At 39.6% G+C, this 25,560-nt stretch overlaps 1 protein-coding gene across 5 annotated transcripts in view; it reads left to right on the forward strand.

Annotated features, from left to right (window-relative positions):
- Nucleotides 1-25,560, forward strand: part of LRRC7 (leucine rich repeat containing 7) — a 479,490-nt gene that overhangs the window by 87,450 nt on the left and 366,480 nt on the right. The window lies entirely within an intron of this gene.

Below are 25,560 nucleotides of genomic sequence, written 5' to 3' on the forward strand. Positions count from 1 at the left end.
TTTTAAAAATAGAGGTACTTAATAAGTATTTATTGCATCAAATTGAATTTATTTTTTTAAAACATATTACCATACAGTACATGGATTCAAACCCTAAAAGACCATTGTTAAGATGCTGTACTGATAATTGGGTTTCCAAAGAGATTGGAAAAGGCTGCACAATCCACCACATTTTTCTTAGATAGTCATGTCATGAATATTAATGTTTCTCATGAGTCTTGAAGTTAAAAATCATTTTGAAATGTGTTTAAAATTAACATCCTCTAGTTTCCTTTGACCACAATGCTTTTTCAACATTTAAAAAAAAACAGCAAAACAAAACACCTGAGGACTATGAAAACCACTACATTAGACTAAAGAATAAATATCTAGTGGTAAATATAAGCCCATTTAACAGAGAAAAATATTTGATTTAATCCCATTTAGGAAAATATTTTGGAAGATAGAAGGTGTGTATCTCACCATAAACTCATTTTATTCTATCTTCATATTATTGCATATTAGTGTATATACTTGTCAGGAGAGGTTTAATTTAAATGTTTCTAGTCATTAGTATTTTTTTAAATGATTGACATGTTATTTGCATTTTAAGTTTCTAAAATGACCCTTAGTACTAACTTCCTTCATGGTATTTGAATATAATTATTTTCAGGGAAGTAAATCACATTCCATTATGATAACATCTCAATTCTGCCCTTTTCCAGGAACTTACATTTTATAAGGATAGAGCTAATGCAGTGGGTTCATTGGCAGGTACAGTTTAGTAGACTTTTAAGATTACACTGGCATTTTAAATTAGTTTGAAGTACACTGTTCCAAGTAAAGACCAACTACATTAAATCTGGCAAGTTGAGTGTTTTTGCTTTGTTCTGTTTTATTATAAAGTCAATGGACATCCTAGTTTGGTTGGTGTTTATATCATTCAATGTAATGTTAGTTTTACTTTAATTGGTAGATTTAGCTTTAACACTAGAAACAATATCTAATTAAAACTAAAATTTCAAAATGAAGATTGAGTTCATGGGTATCTTAAAACAAAAACTATAAGATGTAGGGTCTTGCATCTTTTACTGGGTACATAAGAAAGCCTTGGGGTTTTTCCTTTATGCTAGTTTATCACAATCAACTTAGTATCTGGTATAGTTCTGCAGATTTTCTTTAAAAATTTAGAGGAGATTTTTGTAATTAAATCTGTATTGATTCTTATAGAGTTACTATTTAATGTATACAAAGTAATTTTTCAAGCCTCTTGTACTGAGTTGGTCTAGGCCAGAGATTGATCAACTGATCTATTGAATAAATCCAGCCTGATACCTGTTTCTATAAATAAAATCTTACTGAAACACAGCCATCTCCTATTTACTTAGGTATTGTGTATGGCTGCTTTTGCACTACAAAGGAAGAGTTCAGTACTTGTGACACAGACTACCTGGCCCACAAAGTCAAAAATATTTACCTGATTATTTACAGAAACAGTTTTTTGAAACCTGGCATGGGCCAGCCATTCTTAATAGTGTGGTCTCCAGACCAGCAGCAGCATCTGGGAACTTGTTAGAAATCCACATTTTAAGGGCTGCAACCCACATCTACTGAATCAAAACCTCTGAGAGTCAGGTTCAGTAATCTGTGTGTTTTGAAGGGAGCCCTACATGAGATTTGGATGCAAGCTCAAGTTTAAAAACCACTAGCCTGGGTCAAATAACTGGCTGCAGATGATATTAAATCATCATGGATGCAAAAAACTAATGATTATAGAGATATTTCATTGTTAATATAGGCATATGTCAGAGTTAAGTCTTATTGTTATCAAATATAAGGTACATAATATAACTGATGCATGTGTTATAACAAGACCTCATCAATTGGATTGTGGCAGTCATGCCATTTTTGAACTAACACTGTAGAAACACTGTGGGTTGACTATGTTATAGAACATGGAATGATATAATGAGAAATGAGAAATTATAAAATATTGTTCTCTTCCAGAGAGGTCTTAAGTATCCCTTGTTAATATAATGAACAGTTCTTGTCCTGTTATAGGACAGGATTGAAGTCCTAAGAAAGAAGCCTTCTTTAAGAATAGAAGCAGCATATCATATTAGAACTAAGACATTAACTTTAGAGTCACACAATAGAGTTTATTCTGTATGTGACACTTAATGTAAAAGAACTAATCTGTATTAGTTATATGGTACCAATTCTATTATACCCAATCCACCTATGTACAACATTCTCTTTATTTTTTATTTTTTAATCTTTATTGTTGAGATTATTACAGATGTCCCTCTTTTTTTTCCCCATTGCCCCCCTTCACCCAGTTCACGCCCCCTGACCCAGGCCTTCCCCACCCTATTGTCTGTGTCCATAGTTAAAGCATATATGTATATACGATATTTGTTTAATCTTTTCTCAACTCCCCCTCCTCCTTTCCTTCTGAGAATCCTTAGTCTGTTCCATTTCCATGCCTCTGATTCTATTTTATTCACCAATTTATTCTGTTCATTAGATTTCTTATTTGTTTATTTTGATTTTTAGATGCAATTGTTGATAGATATGTATTTGTTGCCATTTTTTGGTTCATATTTTTTATCTTTTCCTTTTCTTCCTCTTCTTAAAGAATACCCTTCAGCATTTCATATAATACAGGTTTGGTGGTGATGAACTTTAGCTTTTTCTTGTCTGTGAAGCTCTTTATCTGACCTTCAATTCTAAATAGCTTTTCTGGGTAGAGTAATCTGGTTGTAGGTCCTTGTTATTCATCACTTTGAATATTTCCTGCCATTCTCTTCTGGCCTGCATAGTTTCTGTTGAGAAATCAGCTGACAGTCCTAGGGCCATTACCTTGTAGATAACTAACTGCTTTTCTCTTGCTGCTTTTAAGATTCTCTCTTTGTCTTTTGGCCTTGGCATTTTAATGATGATGTCTCTTGGTGTGGTCCTCTTTGGGTTCCTCTTGTTTGGAACTCTTTGTGCTTCCTGGACTTGGAAGTCTATTTCTTTCACCAGGTAGGGGAAGTTTTCTGTCATTATTTCTTCAAACTAGTGGCCTCGTGCACAAAATTCATGCACATTAAAAGGGAATTAATTAGAGGAAATATTTTAATACTGCTATTTGCTCTTTCTCTATAATTGAAGTGTCAGAGATGAAAGAAAATTAGTAAAATGTATATGAAAATCTCCATCCTGTCAGAGTCTGGGGTACGCCACGGGACCTAGAGTCAAGTCCCCGCCTACCACCTGCAGATGCTTCAAAAACCCAGGAGACCCAGACCCAGCCGGCCCCACCCCTGTCAAGCCTCTCTGGGTGGGGAGGTGCAGTCTCAGGTCCCCCATCAAGCCCCACTGGGCAGGGGGTGGGGGGCGCAGCCTCAGGTCCTCTGACCTGGCACTGGGGTAAGGGGGGCATGGCCTGAGGTTGCCCATCAAGCCCCGCCAAGCTGGGGGCACAGCCTGAGGTCTCCAGGCCTGGTGCCACGGCTGGGGGTGCATCCTGTTAAGCCCCGTGGGGCGGGAGGCATGGCCTGAGGTCTTTCGTCCTGTCCAGGCACCATACAGCCTCAGGTCCCTGCTGTTTGGTTGTGATGTTACAGCGTCCAGTCTAATTTGCATATTCATCTATTATATAGATAGGTTTTCAATATCTTGCTCTCTCTTTTCTTCTGGCACCCCCATAATTCAGATGTTGGTACACTTGAAGTTGTCCCAGAGACTACTTACACTATCTTCATATATTTGGATTTTTTTTTTTCTCTTCTGGTTGGGTGTTTTTTGCTTCCTCATATTTCAAATCATTGATTTGATTCTTGGAATCCTCTACTCTACTGTTCAATCCCTGTACATTATTCTTCATTTCAGTCAGTGTATGCTTTATTTCTGACTGGTCCTTTTCCATTATTTTGGCATTCTCACTAAGATCTATGAAAGTCTCACTAAATCCATTGGAGGTTTCTGGAAGATTCTTGAGTAACCTTATAACCATGATTTTGAACTCTATATCCAGTAGTCTGCTCTCTTCCATTTCTTTCATTTGTGATATGCCTCCCTATCTCTACATTTTGGCTGCTTCCCTGTGTTTATTTCTGTGTATTCAGTAGAGCTGCTATGACTCCTTGAGTTGGTATAGTGGCCTTGTGTAAAAGGTGTCTTATATGACCCAATGGCTCAGCCTCCCCAGTCACCTGAACTGGGAGCTCTAGGTGCACCCCTTTGTGGGCTGTGAGTACAGTCTTGTTGTAGTTGAACCTTGATTGCTGTTGGTGTCACTGGGAGGAATGGACCTCCAGGCCAATTTGCTGTGGGGATCAGCTGCTACTGCAGTGGGAGAGCTGCTGTGCAGGAGACACCTCTAGGAGTCAGTACTTGTTTCTGTGGGGCTTTGGTGTTCACTGACTCTGCCCCTGGTATGGTCTGACACTGACCACTGGGTACACTGGCTCTTGGGTCTCCAGGGAGCTACAAAGTCAGCCACTGCCTGGGGCCACCCAGCAGGAGGTACAGAGAGATCTGCAGATTCCTCCTCTTTGTATTGGGTTTGGAAGTACCCAGATGAGGCTCAGCTTTGAAACAAGGCAGGCTGGTGCTGGTGCTGGGTCTTGGGCCTTTTATTGATAAGACTGGGGCTCCCTAATCCAGCTGCAGCTTGTTTTACCCTGAGCAAGGACAGGCAATTCGTATGCAAAAACCTCTGCACACAGGTTGGGTGGGGCTGCAAATTGGATGGGGCAGGGTCTCAGGGAATCACCAGGGCGGAACAAACAGAAATGCCTGCCAGTCAGCCCTGAGACCAGGGAGGTCCCAGAACAGGAGCAATGATCCCTGCAAGCACCTCTGTCTGGGAGAAATCCACCCCTGATTTTTCTGCCCTGATGCCAGATAATCCAGTTCCTCATATGTGTCTGTGTTCCCCAGAACCTCATCCTGGTGCTAGAGCTCAGAGGAAGTGAGACCTGGTAAGTTCAGTTCATGCACTGGCCTTTTAAGAGAAATAGCTGGGTCTCCAGCAGCCTCTGTGTCACTGAGCCCTAATCCACACTGGTTTTTATAGCCAATTATGGGAACTTTTTTCCCCAGCTCTGGGACCCTGTGCTGGGCATCTGGTATGGGGCTGGGACCTCTTGCTCCTCCCAGGTGGTCTACACAGAGGCTATCTCCCTCCCAATTAAAAAGGCAGCCCACATGAATGCACGTCCAGCCCCTTCTGCCTCCATGCCTGCTACCAGTGTCAGTGTGCCTTCTTCTTTCCCTCTCTAATTGTAGGACTTCCATTCAGCCAGCTTTCAGGCAGTTCTGAATGATGGTTGTCCTATATTTTAGTTGTAATTTTGTTGTGGTTGTGGGAGGCAGCAAGTACAGGTGTTTACCTATGCTTCCATCTTGGTTCTCTCCTCTGTGTTTTTTTTTTAATCTAAGACTCGGTTTACTTATTTGAAAAATGAGAAAAATGATAGACCCTCCCTTATAGGATTGTTTTGAGAATTAGGGAGATAAGTGTATTAATTACTTAGTATAGAACCTGGGATAGCAAGTTTTTTTCCCCCTTTCCTCTCTCTCTCTACACTTGTTATTATTGTTATTATTTCAAACTGTATGAGGATAATAAACCATGTTTCTGGTTGCAGAAATTAAAATCCATAGAAATTACTACCATTATTTTTAGAAACAATAATGCATGGAAAGGAGTATAGGTCTTAAACAAATGACATAAAGCTGAAATTCTTAAAGCAGTGTTCAATAAAAATGCGTGTTAGATAGTAAATTGTCTCACACAATGGCATAGTTCTTTCCTAGTCATTCCACGTATTCAATACGGAATATAGACAAAGACTTGTTGGTCAACTCCCATGAAAAACTGTCACCTTAAAAATCACTATAGAAATAGAAATGGTAGTGGCTCCCCTTTAGTGAGAGTAAAGGAATAGAATTTAACTCAGACAGAGGATCCTCCATATTTAAGAAGAGCCCTCTTGCATTTAGAAATGGTGCAACAGGAAGGTTTCTTACTAAGTGTCATGATTCAAACTGCCTTCTTTCATAATATTTTATACTCATTTACAATATTTTTAAATCAACACAAGCTCTTAACCAACTATATCATGTGAATTATATCTATGCTGCATCTAGCAAAACAAACTTTCAGTAAAAATTAGTTGTTTCTTATAAGAAACAGACTTTTAAACATGTTCAAGTTATTTCCCATTAAAGAACAAAATTAAAAACCTTGTTCTCAAAACCACAGACCCATTCAGCTACATTCCCACATTCTTGCTCTATTCCCAGACAAACCTTTCTAAAGAGTCATCCACACTCACTCCATTTACCTATCTCCCACTCCTCCAAGCCCATGCAATCAGGCTCCTCCCCAGTATACTGAAACAGCCTTCATTCACAGCACCGACAATCTCTTTATGTTGTTGTGTTAGTTTTCTCTTGTTGTGTAACAAATTACCACAAACTTGGTGGCTGAAAACAAATTATCTCACTGTTTCTGTGTGTCAGGATTCCAGGTAGGGCTTAGCCTGGTTCCCTGCCTCAGGGATCATACCTGGCTGAAGTCTCCTCAGAAGCTCAACTCAGGAAGAATCCACTTTCAAGCTTACTTAAGCTGTTGGCAGAACTTGTTTCCTTATAGTTTATGACCAGGAGCCTTGCTTTATGCTGACTTCTAGCTGGAGGCCACCGTTAGGTTTTAGAGCCTCCTGCAGTCCTTGCTTACATGTACTTTCTCCACATGACTGCTCACTCCATGGAGCAAGCAAGGAGACTCTCTTCAAGGAGGGCCCTGTCCTCTTTTAAAGGATTTTACCTGATTAAGCCAGGCTCACTAAAGATCATTTACTTTTGATTAATTCTCAATCAACTGATTTGGAACCTTAACTACACCATCATCTTTTCCATATTCTGTTGGCTAAAAGCAAGTCACAGGCCCTGCCAATCCAAGGGAAAGGGATTACATAGGGCTTGATCACTTCAGGGGTAAGAGGGCGATGATCATGGGACCATCTTAGAATTCTGGCTACCACTTACTAAATCCTTCAGGCATTTTTTTTTCAATGTTCTTCTTAGTTAACTTCTTAACCAAAATTAATACTGTTGATCATTTCTTCTTTTTGGAAATCCTTAATGCTTTGATTACCATAATACAATACTTGCCCTGGTTTTCCTCAGTCTCTCCGGTTATTCTTTTGCATGTGCAACTTTCTCTTTCCAGCCACTATATACTAGAATTTCTGAAAACCGAAGCCTTCTTCTAAATATACTCTCTCCATAGACAGTTTCATTACACCCACAGTATGTTATTCCTGTGATCAGATGACTCACAAGATAATACCTCCAACCCATGCATCTCTCTATATATACAAATGTCTACTTAACATAGTCCCTTGGATATTTCGCCTATGCCTGAAACTCACCAAGTCCATGATCTTTCCCCCCAAACTGTAACTTCTTCCAGTGTTTTTGGAGTGAGTGTTAGGAGCTCTTAACTATTTCGGTTCAAAGAACATAAATTTGGGAGCCATCTTTCATACTCTTTTCTTCTTTTTCCTCTAATATTCACTATAATTTCAAGGCCTTTAATTCCACCTTCTGAGTATGTTTTGAGGCTGCTCACAAATCATCTCCTCTGTGGAGATTCAAAGATTATACAAGATACTCCTCTAAGTGGCCTTCCTGTGTATTGTTCTCAACACTTTCTTCTTAAAATGATTCTCTGGTCATTGCTCATTCAAGAAAGACAAAAGTCTTACTTAGTTTATAGGACTTTGCATAGTCTGGCTTTGACCCACCCCTCACTTTCATCTCACACTTTATTCCCTTGCCCTTTGTATTACTACCACATGGGTGTTCTTTTAATCAGTAATAGAAACATAGAATGAATATATATATTATATATATATATATAATGTTATATGACCAGAGAACAAAAAAAAACTATCCTGGAAAAGAGAAATTAGAGAAAATTACAAAGCTGTTAAAACTTTTTAATAATCACAAGAAGATAAGTACTCTAGGAAGTAGCTTCAAAATAAACAATATAGGGAAAAACAGTAATTTTTTTTTCAGAAAGAAAAAGGGAGAATTAAAAATGAACATTGATGAGGAAAGGAATTACAAAAAAAACTAAACATGAAGAGCAGACTTGAAATCTCCACTGGAGTCAATAAAATAACTAACACTGTAAACATACCAGGAATTGGAGGAGCAAATAGTTGAAGTCCATGAATACAAAGAAAGTATGACCCACAAATACATATGAAGAGACATAATGACAAAAGAAATAAAATATAAAAATACAACCTAAGAATTATAAACTGTCCTAAGAAAGAAATCAGAGCAAGTTAAAGGGGAAAAAAATAATCAAAGAGTTAATTGCATATACTTTTCAAAGTTATGAAAATATCTGACTATATATTGAAATGTCTTATAGTGTACTCTACTTATCAGTTAAATGAGGGCCACACCCAAATACATCCAGACAAACATTTTAGAATTACACTATCTGCTCTTTGAAGAGCAAGGTATCTTTCATTTACCATTATGTCAACAACACACAGCATAGTGCCTGGAGTTAGGAGATGTTTAACAAATATTTCAGAATGAATGAAGAAATCAATTACTTTACTTTAAAAATAAAAGTGCACCAGCTTGAGAATAAGAAAGAGGGGTATGGGGTTGGGGAGAGAAAATACAAAAAAAGAGAGAAAGCAAGGAAAGAAAAACAGAGACAAAGAGAGAAAGAGAGGGAGGGAGACAGGGAGGGAGATAGGGAGGGAGGAAGGGAGGGAGAGAGGGGAAAACTTCTAATTATGAAACAGATACCATGGTCTCATCTTTCCTGTTCCTCCCTTCAAAATTCAATTAAACACCCTAGAAATTATTTAACAGACCATGATATAACAGCCTCTGAAAGCTTAAAAAACGAAGACAAACTGGCTGAGATTTCCAAACTGGAGGAAAGACAATGTAATGTGTCCCTTGGGTTTTCTTTTCATCTTCCATATATCCCTGGACTGGGTGCCAGAGAAACCTACATCACATTGTCAAAAGACATCATAATCATAATTATCATTACAGTATAAAAAAAAAACAAGAAAAACCTGTTCTCTCAATCCACCTGCAGCAGCAGAACAGTGAGGCCCCAGGCCATCCTAGCCCTGCTGTCCCTGGCAGCCAGAACTATCTGGTATTAATGGTGGCAACAGTAAAACCCTGTGTCTTTGTACCTTCCATCCAATGGCATAATGAGGCCCAGACCCAGTGGCTTCTGTGCCTCCCCTGAAGGTAACATTAGGGAGCTCAGAAAAGTATCTTCCCTCCCTGGATGCGGGCACCAGTAGGGTCTGAGCCAAGAGCCCAGCAGTGCCAGAAGAACAAAGCAGACCAGAATAGCATTAGCATTACAAGGGGTCAGAAACTTTTCCCCTTTGAGTGCCAGTGATGGACTGAATGTGAGCCTGTCTAATGGCATGGCTTCTAAAAAGTGAGGTAAGCAGGTGTCTGTTCCTGGAGCCCTAGTAGCCATCACCAGGTGCACTGCTGTCATTCTTATCTTTTAATATGGAGAATTAACCTCCTCGTGTTCCTGACCCCCAAAACAGCCGTTGTTAGCTTAGAAATGTGTGCCTTCAGGGACCTAATGAAGATGTGTCTGCTCTTTCAAGAAATTTTCTTTCCTCAACATTGGACTATCCCAGGCAGGCCTTGAGTAGAATTTCTTTTTACTCTATCTTTTTTACAGAATTAGGCACATTATGTTTCTTCTCTTTTAAAATTCGAATTCTAGCCCAGCCAGCATGGCTCAGTGGTTGAACATCAATCTATGAACTAGGAGGTCACAGTTCAATTCCCAGTCAGGGTACATGCCCGGGTTGTGGGCTCGATTCCTGGTGTGGGGCTTGCAGGAGGCAATTGATGAATGATCCTCTGTCATTACTGATGTTTCTATCTCTCTTTTCCTCTCCCTTCCTCTCTAAAATCAATAAAAATCTATTTTTTAATTAAAAAATGATAATTCTATAAATTTCTAGAATCTTAACAGCAAGGTAATACCTATACCTTCACCTCTAGTGATTTTAGTATTTTGAAACTCACCTAAGAATTCTTTAAATATTTTTGGTGGTGTTCTGCCTTCTGACCTTAGATTTGTCCAAATTTTCTAGACACTTGGTATAGTGTCCCCATTCTTCAAGTTATAGTTCCTCACTGCTATTGCACTGGACTCCTGAAACACAGCTTTAAAAGGCCACATCATCAGTAGTTTCTCTGACTCTGCCCTTTCTTGGAGATTCATTCTAGATCGGGCTCTGAAATTTTGTCTCTGCTTTGGTTGGATTTCTTTAAGGCACCAGTTACAATTGTTTGATTTGGTAATACTGACACATCTCTTGCTTTTCTACTTGCCTCTTTAAAATTAGCCAGGGCTGGGGCTGTTCATTTCTTTTTCACATATGTTTCTCTTCACCTTGAAGATTGCAATTTCTGTTTCATATCCCATAAAATATCAAGATTTCTCCTAAGGAAATCTCTCTTTTCCTCCAAAGAAAAGCAGCCAGTTTTCCTTTATTTTATTTTTATTTTTCTACTTCTTCTTTTCTGGTAATAAAATTGTAGCATGCTTCTTTTAACACTACTCCAGTTCATTCTGGAAACCTTACATAAACTCAGTTCTTAAAGACCGACTGCTCCAAACAGTCTTTGTTATTTCTTTGCATAGTCTTTAGGTATAAAATAATTTCAATGACTTTTGTCACCTTTTTCAATTTCACCTAAGAGAGGGAAGATTCTCTTCATTCTAAGGGCTCTCTATTATTTTTCATTTGTTTATTAATCAAATTCACCACCCTTCTGTGGGCACATCTACAATGCAAGATTCCTGAATTATAAAGCCAGGGACAGTGCTTGTGTGATTATCCAGCCCAAAGCTCAAGATCAGATAGCAGTAATTCAAACACTGTGGCCAGCATCTGCGAAGGTCAGCAGGATCAAGGCAGTGTTGATAAAACAGTCCCATCTGCCCCAAAACAACCACTTGCTTGGGAGTAAATCTGCTGTGAGCCCCCATTAATCCTCAAGTCAAATCCTGCATGACCCACTTACTGAAGCTGAAAGCCCATGGCCATATGCATGGGTCCCATCAGAAACTTCTTCAATCATTACTTGAGTCATCCAAATCTACTTTTTTCCCATTTATATGTATTACTGATAAAACTGATATTGGAGGATGTAGCTCAAGTGCACAGCTACCATGGTCTTCCTAAGATTTAATCCATCTCGCCTCACCCTCTGCGGCCTGCTGCTATACAGATGACGCCTTGGCAGCCAAATCAAGTGTTCCCAGTCAGGCTCCAGAGCAGCGGTTCTCAACCTGTGGGTCGCGACCCCTTTGGGGGTCGAACGACCCTTTCACAGGGGTCGCCTAAGACCACCGGAACACACATATATAATTACATATTGTTTTTGTGATTAATCGCTATGCTTTAATTATGTTCAATTTGTAACAATGAAAATACATCCTGCATATCAGATATTTACATTACGATTCATAACAGTAGCAAAATGACAGTTATGAAGTAGCAACGAAAATAATTTTATGGTTGGGGGTCACCACAACATGAGGAACTGTATTAAAGGGTCGCAGCATTAGGAAGGTTGAGAACCACTGCTCCAGAGGGAGGGAGGGAGGGAAAGGCCTGAGTGCTGCGGCTATGCTCAGTTCTTCAGAACTTACCAATCAGGTAACTCCTTCCACATCCATGGAAAAGAGGAGGGGGCAAGAGCCCAGGAAGATCATGGAAAATGCCTCCTCGTGGAATCCTGAGAAGTAGGAAACAAATCTGCCCCCTCCTACAACACTTCTATAGCACGCATCACCATGAAGCAGGTCTCGCAGAAGTTCTTGGGGGTCAGTCTGCCTTAACATGAGTTCACATCAATTCCTAGAACACCTGTCCCAGAATGAAAGGTCAGCCCGGAGAGTTTCTTTCGGTAAAACTTGCATGTCCATGAAGTAGCATAACTTCATTAAGATTGCTCTATGGGAGAGTTTAATTTAGTTTTCAACCCTCAGTCTTCCTTATGTGGAAGCCACCACTCTGGTACCTCACAAATTTGACCTCCTGTCAAAACATTTGATCCAGAATGACTTCCAAACCATGCCACAGGAAGCAAAGGCTCTATCTAGAGCTGCCATCAGCAAATCAACAAGAAGCCCCTCATCATTTGAGACTCCATCTGACCCTCCTTCTAATTTTTTCTGTCCTCAGGAACACAAAGAAAAGTACACAAAATTTCTAGAGTCCTTTCTTATCCCTACAACCAAACTCATTGCATTCTGCTTCCATTCTAAACTCCTGTGCAATTAAGATTTTGAACAACCATATTTCATGACATAATTGAGGTGCAACTATATTTTTGTCTCCCTCTGTACATTTCAAGGGGGATAATCTCGCCCTGTCCCTGATGTCATTGACCCACTCAGGGAATAGACAGCCCTGTGATTGCTTTAAGTCAGAAAACACAGACTCAAATTTGTCCTTAGATATGTTAGTCCAAATTATTGATCAATGCTTTAATCTTCATTAGATTTAAGACTTTTTCTCCCTCACGTCCCCTCCCCATCAATAGTGCTCGGTCTAACTCGAGATAAGAAGGTGTGGTCAGAGCCTTTTCACTTCCACCCACTTCACCTCTCTGACTTTATAGCAACTCTTTCAGAGCCTCTCAAGATTGAAGAGGGCGCGGCAGAGACTTTAAGGAACAGGGAAGCTCTTGCTTAGCTAGAGAATTCTTCTTGATACATGTTAAAAGTAACGTCTGGTTTGGGGAATAATTTTCATTGTTTTTCTTGGAAAATCCCTTCACCGGCAGAACTTGTCTCCGGCCTCTGCAGATACTTAGCTTTTCTAAATGTCTTCGCAACACCTGCAGGCCCTAATAAATACAACACTTGCTTCTAGGTTCTTGCCTGTGGGTTCATCTGGTAAACCAGAATACACCAGTGAAGCCATTGAAAGCCTTCTACCTGTGAGACTGGTTCTGCTACTTCAGAGAATAGCAATGATAGTCCCTAACAATTATCTAGGTGCTTGGCAGCACATCCAGCTTTCTCACTCAGGCCAAAGGGGAAGAGAGGAGGAAAAGGAGAAAAACAGGATAGGGGCCCAGAAAATTCTAGGGAACTCAGCAGTAGGTGTCCATGACTGTTCTAACAGTACTAAAGTGATTCAGTTCCCAAGATTTGAAATCAGTGTCTATTTCAAGTTTTATTTTCAGCAGAGAGAGGATTTCACCCACACAGTTTGCCATATTTTTGTACCCTAAGTTCAGGGTCATGTTGTGTGTGTATTAAGGCCATTCCAAGACAGAAGGAACCCTTGTTGGCCAGACAGCTTCACAGGAGGCGTCCACTCTAGTTTGAAGTACATGGTCCTCCCAGGACCCAGTGTGGCTACATCGCTATTATTAACCTCTAGGATCCTTGACTTCTGACCCACTATAGCTCCAGCTGTAAAACCACAAGTGATTTGCATTAGGGTCAAGGTATGTGTTTTTTTTTTTAATTGAACTAGATAAAACTGTACCTGTGGCTTTCAAATGATAGATAAAAGACCAAGCCTCAAGAAACTTCCTCTATAAATTGTCAAATCAGATGATTCATATAAAAGAACAAGTGTATTAAAAGAACAACTTATAAGTTAGTTTGGCTAATGCATTTCAAATATTTCAGGCTCATTGGAATAAAGATAATATAAAATAACCCCCAAAAGTAGAAATACTAGTAATAAAATGTCATGCTGTGAATTTTGCTTCGCTAGACTCTTAGCCCTGTGGAGAAAGGAACTGTGCCTCTGTTATGTCCACATCACTGAGCCTAGTACCTGGCACTTGGTGATGCTTGGTAAATACTTGCTCATTGAATGAATGAATAGAAGAAGACATCTTTGTTAAAAAATATACACACACTTCAATTTTTGTTGTTTTATCACCTATACTAAATGAAAAGGAGTCAGTAAATTGATAGCATGTTAAAGCCAATGGTGTATTTATGAAGTGATGTTCCTTGGAGTTTACTGATGGACCAATCCATTAAGGACTTAAACTCTGATCCATGTGAGGCTGTTTCTATATGTAGAATAAGTAAGTATTTTTATGAAATAAAAGTCCTGAAAACAACAAAGTCATTCTAGCCCCTTTGGAAGATTCTCTGGATTCATTAAAGAAAACTTAACTGTTTAATCAGAGCATGCTATTTTAGAAAGAGTTGGCTTAATTTACTTTCAAATGAGTACACAGGGGATATTTGTACTCAAAGATTTTAAAAGTATCTCCAGTATTGTATAGTCCAGAGGAAAGATTGATTGCACTTTACATGTCTTAGTTGTTTGAATTGATGGTATGTTCTTATGGAATGAAACCTAGAAAACCTTTGCAGCACTAATTTAAAATTATGTTTTTAAGTTCACTTACATTTATAAAAATGTCCAAAAATCGAGCCTTGTGTCATTCTCTTTTGTGTGAGTTTGAACATCCTAGTGTCAAGAGCAAAGCTAAATACTTCCTTTTTCATTTTAAAAGCAAAAATACATGTGCCATTTGGCTGCATGCCCGAAGAGTGAATAATGTTACCTGTCTTCTGGTGGGTCACCACATGCCATGTTTAATCAAGAAAATATTTCCCCCTATAGTATTTGGCATGTCACATGCCTATCAGTTTCCTGTCAGGCAAGATAGGAGAAATCAATAAGTGCATCAGTTCTTCCCACTCTTTTTTGGAGCCAAGCACTACAACTGACAGTAAACTTGACAGCTTTTACCATCAGCAGCATTTTTGCTGGCATCCTGTTGTTAATAACACATTGGCAACACAGCATTACCAGGGCTAATCCACAGTGGAACAATCATCCCTGCATCATCAGCCACAAAATGATTTTAAGCTTTTTCCAAGGTTTTTTGTTTTTCAGACTTTTTTCCCCTTCGGCCAAACTCTTCACTAAACTTGTTATAAAATTAATTGGGAATGGGAAAATGGAAGAAGAGACTATGAAAGGCTCGATATTTAGTTCTTGATTCAAAGGCCATATTTATCAGCTTTTTAAGAACCACCATGTATACTGACGGATACAATCAAGACTCTGTGAGATACGAGAGGTGAAGTTAAAATATGTAAAGGTGAAAAATTGATTTTTGACTGAATGTACAATTATAGCACTTGGGAAAGTTATTGAGATGACTATTTCTGATAATATGTGAGATATAGACAGTATTCTAGATGTAGTGTAATATGTACTTAATAGCCACAATGCCTTTTTATGTTTAAAAGAAAAATCAATGAGTCAGGAAAGGGTGAGCAGTTTTATGGCCAGCCATTATCCAGGCATGTTTTCCTCTCCTAGGATCAATTGCAGTGTTTATTATATAGACATAATTTATATTTCTGGTGTTATGTATTATCTACGCCATCATTAAGCGAAGTTCATGGGATGTCCTGTCCCCCGGCTCACTGATCCATCTGTGTAGAATCCAGACTTCAGTTATTTAAAGCTCTTTAGTTCTTATGAGATTCTGGAACTTTTAAATGGATCCTGCCTCAGATTCACAAACAACTTTTCATTTTTACCTTATCCTGATTTATTTTACTTGAAAATTCCTAATATCTCAAATTCTTTTGAATATTATCAAGATTTTAACATTGCCCTAACTGGTTTGGCTCAGTGGATAGAGCATCAATCTGTGGACTCGGGGGTCCCAGATTTGATTCCGGTCAAGGGCATGTACCTTGGTTGCGGGCACATACCCAATAGGGAGTGTGAAGGAGGCAACTGATTGATGTTTCTTTCTCATCAATGTTTCTAACTCTCTATACCTCTCCCTTCATCTCTGTAAAAAAATCAATAAAATGTATTTTTTAGAAAAGATTTTAACATCATTTATAAATTTTTGTTGCTTTAAATTCAAACTTCTAAATGGAAAGTTGTTTTCTTCGTGATCTCAATTTTTAATTTGTAAATTTTCCCAGAATTAGAAAGACACTTTTACCCACTTCTTCTTACACAACTGTTACCGTTGCAATGATACGTAACCACAAACCTTAGCTTTACAACAACAAAGGCTTATTTTTCACACTGTTACATGTTGGCCACATATTGGCTTGGTCTCTGCTCTGCCTTCTCTGGCTTCTAAAATCTAAGAGGAAAAAGGAGCCCATATCTATGATTTACTGTAGAAGGAAAGAACACTAGTAAAAGCACCGGCTAACGTAAAGCTTCCCCTCGTCTTGCATCCCATTATCCAAAGTGAGTCACAAGATCTTGGCTAACATCATTGGGGCAGGAAGCATGGCCTTCCCATGGGAAGGAACATCCAGAGGAGGAGCCTGACAGTATAGAAAAATGCTTCAGGTAGTATTGATCACCCCACACGTTCTACCACAGCTTCCCTTCAATAGCAGCTCTCTCCTTTCAGTAATTCCTTTACTGCAGGGCTGAATGTTAAATTCTTCTTGTTTTTTCCAAGCCCTGCAGTCATGCTAAATGACATAAGGCTGTAATGTAGTAATGTAAATGAAAGCATCTATTCATTCTTAGCAAATATAGGTAGGAATACATGTTTTCTTATTCTCTTGTTTCCAACTCCCTCCTTCCTGGTTCCCTTTCACTTGTATCATTATGTGTTTTTGTTCAGGCTCAGTAACCTAAAGCAAAATCACTCCCCCTTGCATGGGTAAGAGGAATTTTGCTCTTCTATCACCAGTAACTATGAGTCCCAGTCATTTTGGCTTCAGAAACAGAGCCTTGAATTCTCACCATCACTAACACCCAACCTTCTGACTGCTCCAGAAATTATATTTACATTTATTTAGCATTTTATATTAGATGTTTTAGAGGTCTGATCACACTGTTTTCTCATATTAAAGTAATTGTTGACAATAAGCAACCTGCAAGTCATTTTCACCTATGGTTTTAAGCAACATTTCATTTATCTTTTATGTATTTGTACACTATTTTTTTAAAGATACAAGACTAATCTAACTAGCCGGGTTATAGAAGGAATGAGGAATTTAGATTTAATGATGTAGGAAGTAGGAAATAATTGAATTTTCTGAGTCATGAAATAGGAAAACAGCATGGTGTCAATATCATAGTGTACTAAAGAGTATGGGGTTTTTATGTCATACCATCCTGGATTGGAATCCTGTTACCATCAATATGGTCTTAGTATTGAAACACAAAAATTGAACTGGAATGCCCTGAATTCCCAGGTTCCTGTCTCAATGGTTTTGAAGAATGAGGTCACGGACGAAAGGTGATAGGTGAAAAGTACAGAAACTATTGCAAGCAGAAATTTATTGCAAGCAGGCACTACCTCTAAAACCTAATTCTAAATTCTAACAGAGGACTCTGTCCCTCCTGGACAGACAGAGGGGCCCCTGAAAAGGATGACTTCTGCTTTCTTTGTCTTGAGGCATTAAATAAGCTGCAGTTCTTTGTCTGAACCTGACCCCTTATTGGTCATTTTGCTACATAGAATTAGTTTTCAAAGCGCAAAGCCCACATGGTGTCCCCCACCTTCTCTTCCCCTTATTTTGTTGGTTGGAGTCACTTTTGATTTATCTTATAGTTCCCCCAGTTGTGTTGACAGAGAAAGCCTTATCTTATGGCCCTCCAGCTACTCAGGTCAGGGCTACTTTTGGCCTAACTTATGGTCACTTTAATTGCTCAGGCCTGAGATACCTTTTGGTTTATGGCTGTCTTTAATTGTCCAGGCCAGATATATTTCTATTTGCTTATTCCATTTCTCTACTCTCTGTACAAGTAAGATAAACACCCTGGCATCTTCAAGTCTCCATTATGTATTCCTTCCCCCATAGGTCAGCGGTCGCCAACCTTTCAGACCTCACAGACCACCAGTGGTCTGTGGATCACTGGTTGGTGACAGCTGCCATAGACCATTTTCATTCCTAAAACTTTCCAAGCCTGCCTAATTAAGCTAGCTAGCTATTCCTTTCAGTATCTCCACCTAGAAATGAAAATTACACTACCTTCCTCATAGGACTGTCATTCACTGATTCTACAAATTTTGGGTTCCCACTTTGTACCTGATGTTGATGAACAAAACACTCAGTTTTTGACCTCATTATGCTCACAGTTTAGGGACAAATCTATGTATATAAAAGCTTACGCCACCGTTCAACCCGTAGCTATGATGCACACTGACCACCAGGGAGAAGACGCTCAATGCACAGGCATGGAAACATGAAACAGACTGATGAATCTCAGAGGGAAGGGGGAGGAGAGAGGGAGGGAAGAGATTAACCAAAGGTCTTATATGCAAACTAGAGGCCCGGTGCATGGATTCATGCATGAGTGGGGTCCCTCGGCCTGGCCTGTGGAGATGGGGCCGAAATTGGCTCTCCAACATCCCCTGAAGGGTCCCAGATTGCAAGAGGGCACAGGCCAACGCCAAGGGACCCCACTGGTGCATAAATCCATGCACTGGGCCTCTAGTAAATATATAAGAAAAGAAGCAAATTAGTAGTGAACAATAGTGATAAGGGCTCAGAAAAAATGAAAACAAGTGATAGAGAACTGGGTATGTGTCTTTAAATTCAGTGTCAGGGAAAGCCTCTCTAAAATGGTGATATTAATGAGGAATAAATGAGAAAAAGATGTGTAAGCTATTGAGGACCCTCTCATGTCCTCTTGTCCCTTAACATCTGGTATGTGCCTATGGTGTCTAAGTGCCAGAACTGTCAAATCCTCCTGAGAACATTCATTCAGCTTGTGTTCATTGCAGCCTGAAATACAGAGGAGTTACTGTCTTCAAGTACAGCTTTCAGTCATCGACAGATGGGAGTGGGGTAGTAAGTAGTGCACCTCCCTCCCCCTCCACTGGCCCACCCTGATGTATGTTGCACATGGTCTCTCAGAGTCCCAAGTAGTATAGAGCCTTAGTTGCTCAGGGTGGTAATTGCTTCATTACACACCCAACATTGGCTTCCTTCCCTTCCCTCTTTCACTTCTTTCCTCTTCTACTATTGTTCTTTAGAATTTCCTCCCAATGAAGTATTTATTCTCAAATCTCATCTTAGGCAGAGTCTGTTGCAGGATGGAACCTACCTGAGAGAAATATCATCTCTAACCATCTAGGATAGCATCTGTAATAAAATATGAACTCAGCAAATGTTGTCTTTTCTCCACCCTTCTTCCCCTGAGTGAAACATGCATGATGAAAATGTTTTAGGAAGTCATCTCTAGACTATATTACAGTCTTGGAGGTAGGCATAGAGTCCTAGAGGCCACTGAGGAGGCAGACTGTTGCTTTAGAACTGAAAAGAAAAAGGCAATAAAGACAGGCCAAGGTGAGATGCCAGTAAACTTTAGTTACAATGGCTCATTTATGACTCTTTTGTATCCTTCGGTGCATATTATATCTTTTGCTGGACCGCATGGTTCTATGAAGTGGTGGTACAACAGGGTATTAGTGCCATAAGGATACCTTTGGGTAAATAAATTATATAAACTATAAAGCCAATAAAAGTAGGTAGATCAGCAAAGTGTTCTGTGAAATTGGTGAGAGGTTCCCAGGTCTCCTGTTCTTATCCGTCATACCTGACCTAGCAGGTAGCAGTACCAGGGAGAGTGTACAAGGGCCTCTGATCTCCATCAGGACTCTCAAAGCTGGTGATATTATTCCTTCTCCATGGAATTTCATTTTAAGGATGTATTTCAACAGAACTTTATCCTTCATGCAAAATGTTATTTTCTCAGCAACTTTTTTCTTTTTTTAAATTCAATTTATTGGGGTGACATTGACTGATAAGATATTATATAAGATTATATTTCAAATGTGCAATTCTGTGATAACACCATCTGTATTGTGTGCCTACAACTCAAAAGTCAAGTCTTCTTCCATCACCTTATATTTGACCCTCTTTACCTTTTACTTTCCTCCCACCTCACTTCCTTCTGGTAACCACCACACTGTTGTCTGCGCCTATGAGTTTTTGTTTGTTTTTCTTGTTTGTTCATTTATTGCTTTCAGTTTTATAGCCCACATATAAGTGAAATGATATGGTTCTTAACTTTTTCTGTCTGACTTATTTCACTTAGCATGATATTCTCAAGATCCATCTATGTTGCTGCAATATAGATGGATCTTGTATTTCATCTTTTCTCATGGCTAAGTAGTATGCCATTGTATATATGTGTCACATCTTCTTATCTTCTTTATACAGTCATCTAGTGAAGGACACTTTGGTTGTTTCCATGTCTTAGCCACCATGAATAATGCTGCAATGAACATAAGGGTGCATATATCTTTGTGAATAAAGGTTTTCGAATTTTTCATATAGATAACCAGAAGAGGCGTTGTTAGATCAGATGGTAATTCTATTCCTAATTTTTTGAGGAGCCTCCATACTGTTTTCCATAGTGGCTGTATTCCCACCAGCAGTGAATGAGGGTTCCTTTCTCTCCACAACCTCTCCAACACTTGTTATTACTTACCTTATAGATAATAGCCATTCTAACAGGTATGAGGTGGCATCTCATTCTAGTTTTGATTTTCACTTCCCTAATAACTAGTGAAGTTGAGCATCTTTTTATATATCTATTGGTAAATGAATGGGACTATATCAAACTACAAAAAGCTTCTACACAGCCAAAGAAACCACCAACAAAGCAAAAAGGTAACTAAACAAATGGGAGAAGATATTTGCAAACAACAGCTCTAACAAGGGGTTAACAACCAAAATGTGTAAAGAACTCATACAACTCAACACCAAAAAAACAAACAATGCAACTAAAAACTGGGCAGAGAACCTGAACAGACACTTCTCCCAAGAATACATACAAATGGCCAACAGATATATGAAAAGATGCTCAGCAGTTAACTTTTAAAATTTTTAGTTTTATTTAGACATGAAGACAATGACAGGAATCAGATTGAAAAAGTGAAGAAGAGGTGCTTAATCATCCCCACTCTATGTTCAAGTCTCTCCCATTTAGGATCAAAGTGATGTGTAGAAACATTTATATATATATATAAAAGCCTAAGTGACAGTTATGACCAGACGACTGCATGGCCGGTAGCTATGACAGGCACTAACCACCAGGGGCAGATGTTCAATCAGGAACTGCCCCCTGATGGTCAGTGCACTCCCACAGCCAACCTCTCTCAGCTGGCCAACCTCCTGCGGTCCCTCCCCCCAGCCAGCTGGCCCAATTGGGACTGGGTGAGATGGCCCTGATTGCCGGCCAGGCCGAAGGACCCCACCTGTACACGAATTTGTGCACTGGGCCTCTAGTACTATATAATAAAAGCCTAATATGTTAAGTGTCTAACCGTTCGTTCAACCATTCTACCAGTCACTATGATGCCTACTGACCACCAGGGGGCAGGTGCTCCAATTGGTAGGTTAGCTGGCTGCTGGGGTCTGGCTAATCAGGACTGGGCGAGATGGGCTGGACATGCCCTGGAGCCCTCCAGCAGTCCCTTCCTGGCCAGCCAACCTCCCATGGTCCCTCTCTGGCCAGCTGGCCTCGATGGCCCCAATCAGGACTGGGTGGGACAGGCTGGACACACCCTGGATGAATCTGTGCCCTTGGCCGGTTTTGGCCTGATCCCCACAGGCCAGGCCAAGGGACTCCACTGTTGCACGAATCCGTGCACTGGGCCTTTAGTTATTTTTTATATATAGCATAAAATCAAAGTAAAAAATGTGCTTACTGTGTAAGTGCATTTTAATGTTAAGCATTCCTTGTCTTCTCTTCCAACTCACTTTTCACTTCTAAGCTAGCCTTTAATGGACATTTTGAAGTCTCTACTTGATCTTGGAAATTTAAACAATTAGCTTCCTACCGGGTCCTACAAGATCTGATCTGTTACCTACCTGTCTCTCCAATCTATTCTTGGGCTATTTTCATTCATGCTGATTAGGCTCAGGTATACTTGCCATCATTAGTTCTTCAAAATATGCCACATACTAAGTGTCTTTTTGGATGTTGTTCCTTCTCCCTGGAATTTTTTTAATCAGCTATTTACATAGATAGCTCTCTCATTCTTAGGTATCCACTTAAATGTTTACCTTCTTAGTGAAGTCTTCCATGACCACCTTACCTTATCTGTATCAGGGAGCTAGTACTAAAATAATACTGCATAACCAACAATAACACTTCAGTGACATGCAATTATGAAGACACATTTAACCCAAATGTCTGAGGACTGATTGGGGGCCTTTCCAGCTAGGCCAGGCCTCGCTCAATGGCTCTGCTAATCTCATTTGTGCTTGTTTATGTCTGGAGGTCAATTGGAGGTCAGCTGATCTAAGGTGCTTCTGGTGTGCAACTCTGCCTTATATATATCTAACATCTTCCTCCTAGGACCAGTGGGCTAATCTGGACCTGTACATTTCATAGGCCTTACACATGACAGATGTGTAACTATATGAGCAGAAACATACGAGGCATTTTAAGGCCTAGGCTCAGAACTGGTCTATTACATTGGCCAAAGCAAGTCACAGAGCCAAACCCAACATTAATGATATACTACTCCCTTGGAAATGTGGCAAGTTGGAAGGGAATATTTCTGATCCATAATCCAGTCTACTGCAATAGGACTCCTCTGTTATTCAAGTTCATAGTACTCTATTTCAAAGCAATTATTTTTGGTCTTCATTCATTGTCTAGTGTCTATCTTGCCCATGAAATTTTATTTTAGACAAGAAAGAAATAATAGACTACACTGTGGTAACAAATTAGCCCCAAGTATTAGCAGTTTAATGCAATAAAAGTTTGGCTCTCATGTCACAGTCCAATGCCTTTTGGGAAGCCCTCCTCCACTATAGGTATGTCAACTGCACCCGTGCAGCCTACTCAGGGGAAGAAAGAACAAAAGATCAAATGAGATAATTTTTTTCAAGGCCAGGCCTAGAAGTGGCTTCTATTACTTTCACCCACCACTGGCCAAAGGGGGAGCAGGCAAAGGAAATGGTGAAGTGAACACTCAGCTTTGTTTCTATGGAGACTGTGAGATCTTTGATGGGAAGCTGTGCCACTAGCACCACAGTGCCTGGAAGATGGAAACTACTTGTTCAGTGCATAAGTGAGTGATGCCTTGCTCCAAAGTTAGTGTTTTCATCTATTGAAGATACTGGTTTATACCCAAGAAAACCATCATAAAGAATAAAGAAGTAATCTTTATGATAGGGTTTTATAGGAAAGATGTATTATCTGGGGGCTCTTAGTGTCTGACTACTGTCTCAAAAATACATAGGAAGTGTTGTTATTGTATATGAATCATTGTTTGTGATAATGAGGAAAATGTGTTGATTTATGCAAATATGTGTGTGGATATATGAAGCCAGACGTTAATTTTCATTTCTTAAGATAAAATGGTCGAGAGAATACGATCTCAGTAAAAGCCAAGACAGGAGACCCCGGGCAGGGAGAGGCAGCAGATGCGGGCCTGTCTAGCCCAGAGTCTTCACCTCAGCTCCAGGGCTTTCTTCTCTTGCCAGCAGCATCCAGGCCACGCAGTTCTATACTTATCTACTCCTCCCGGCGCCCTGTAGAGCAGCGGCTCTCCGCCTTCCGAAGGCCGCGGCCCTTCAATACAGCTCCTCATGTGGTGGTGACCCCCAACCATAACATTATTTTCGTGGCTACTTCATAACTGTCATTTTGCTACTGTTATGAATCATCATGTAAATATCTGATACGCAGGATGTATTTTCATTGTTACAAATTGAACATAATTAAAGCACAGTGATTAATCATAAAAACAATATGTAATTATATATGTGTGTTCCGGTGGTCTTAGGTGACCCCTGTGAAAGGGTCATTCGACCCCCAAAGGGGTCGCGACTCACAGGTTGAGAACCGCTGCTGTAGAGTGTAAAGGATTTGGAGGGTGGAGTAGATGTACAAGGAACAATGGAAGCCTTATAGTGATCCACAAAGCTCTGCCATTTTTTTCCTGTCTTTTTACTGGCCTTAAGATAAAACACACACATTGAAGAAACTTATGGATATTGATTTTGTTGGTTTTTCAACAAAGTATATAAAATGCTTGGGTCATCCAAGATACTGACCAATCACTGGGTCAGAAGCCTTTCATGAAACTCCAGATTGTTCTGTGTGCAACCTCCTCCGGTTCTCACAGTACATTCTGCACACTTATTTCTTATCATATCAAATATAATGTCTTACATTATATTTAAATCTGCTTTGGATCTTTGCCCCTCAATGACAAGTTCTTCTAGGGGCTTATTCATATTGTTCCCAGAGCTCTCACAGGCTATATACCCCGAAGGCCTTAGTCTGATATTAGGAATTCTGTTTTGCCCTCTAGTTTCTAATGGTCTTCATACATGTACTTTAAAGCTCTGCCTTTAAGTTTAAGTGTCCCACAGTGCATACTGCAAAGTCAACCTTTGCTCCGCCCTGATCTCGCAAACCCAGTGTTGAGTGTATAGTCTCATGTTTCCTGGAAAGCCATTCTACCATAATTCTTTAGGTTGGCATCTGCATGAATTTTCTGAAGATACTGGTGACCTTGAAAATATAGTAGATTCCCGCTGGCTAAGGATGGCTGTGGTGAAATTCATTCTAAAATAATGAATAGACTCTACTATTTAAAATTTCCCTAAACCTTATCATTCAGCCTAACTATGTTCTCTATCATAATTTCTGCTTGGGTTAGTGCTCATCAAATTTCTTTGATAGGCAGTGCCTGTACTTCATTAGCTCCTAGAAAATTATAAGCATCAAATAGCCACTGATTATTAGTAATCATATCACAAAAATGCTAAGAGAACATTAAACATGAGACAGAGTTAAAGTTCTTAGCCATTTCAATATCTATTTCAAAGCATCCTTGACATTTCAAATCCCCTGAATTTTTATTTATGCCGTAGTTGGAAACCTAAATCTAAAACTTTAGTATTAACATGAGTGTTCATTGTGCCCTCTGGATTCGATAGGTTAATTTTAATGAACATTTAAACACTCACATTAGGCAATCTCATTTAATTATAATTAAGATGTGAAGCTGGGAGTTGTAGTGCTTGGCATCCTAATCTGGCCCATTTAATGTGCAGCTATATCTCAAGTGGCGCAGCAATACTTGTTAAATATTTCGGTGGCTACAGAGCGATAAACACTGATTAGCAGCATATCTGAACAGGTCCTTGCCCCTGGGAGATCAGGTTTTTAAGTAGGAACTTATGCCTTAAGGACTTTTCATATGTATTTCCTGCTTTTGAGTAGCAAGTAAAAGAGGCAGGTCAAACTGGGGTTAAATTCAGTTTAGGCCACAGAAAGGTCTGGAAAGTGCAGGAAGGAAAGGGCTGCAATAGGGAGGGCAAGCAAGTGGGAATTAGCATTCACCTAACGCATACAATGAATGATGTGTGTGGGGGGTGGGGGGGGATGGAGGGGACGGTATCATTTACATACAATTAAGAACTAGTCAGGAGGTTATATTTCAAGGATGTTGGACTAAAATACTGGAAACCAGAAGTACCACAAATGGGTTATGCCCAAAGCAAAGGACCTTTCCAAAGGT

This window comes from Myotis myotis, unplaced genomic scaffold (assembly GCF_014108235.1).
Source record: "Myotis myotis isolate mMyoMyo1 unplaced genomic scaffold, mMyoMyo1.p scaffold_m19_p_2, whole genome shotgun sequence".
NCBI lineage: Eukaryota > Metazoa > Chordata > Mammalia > Chiroptera > Vespertilionidae > Myotis > Myotis myotis.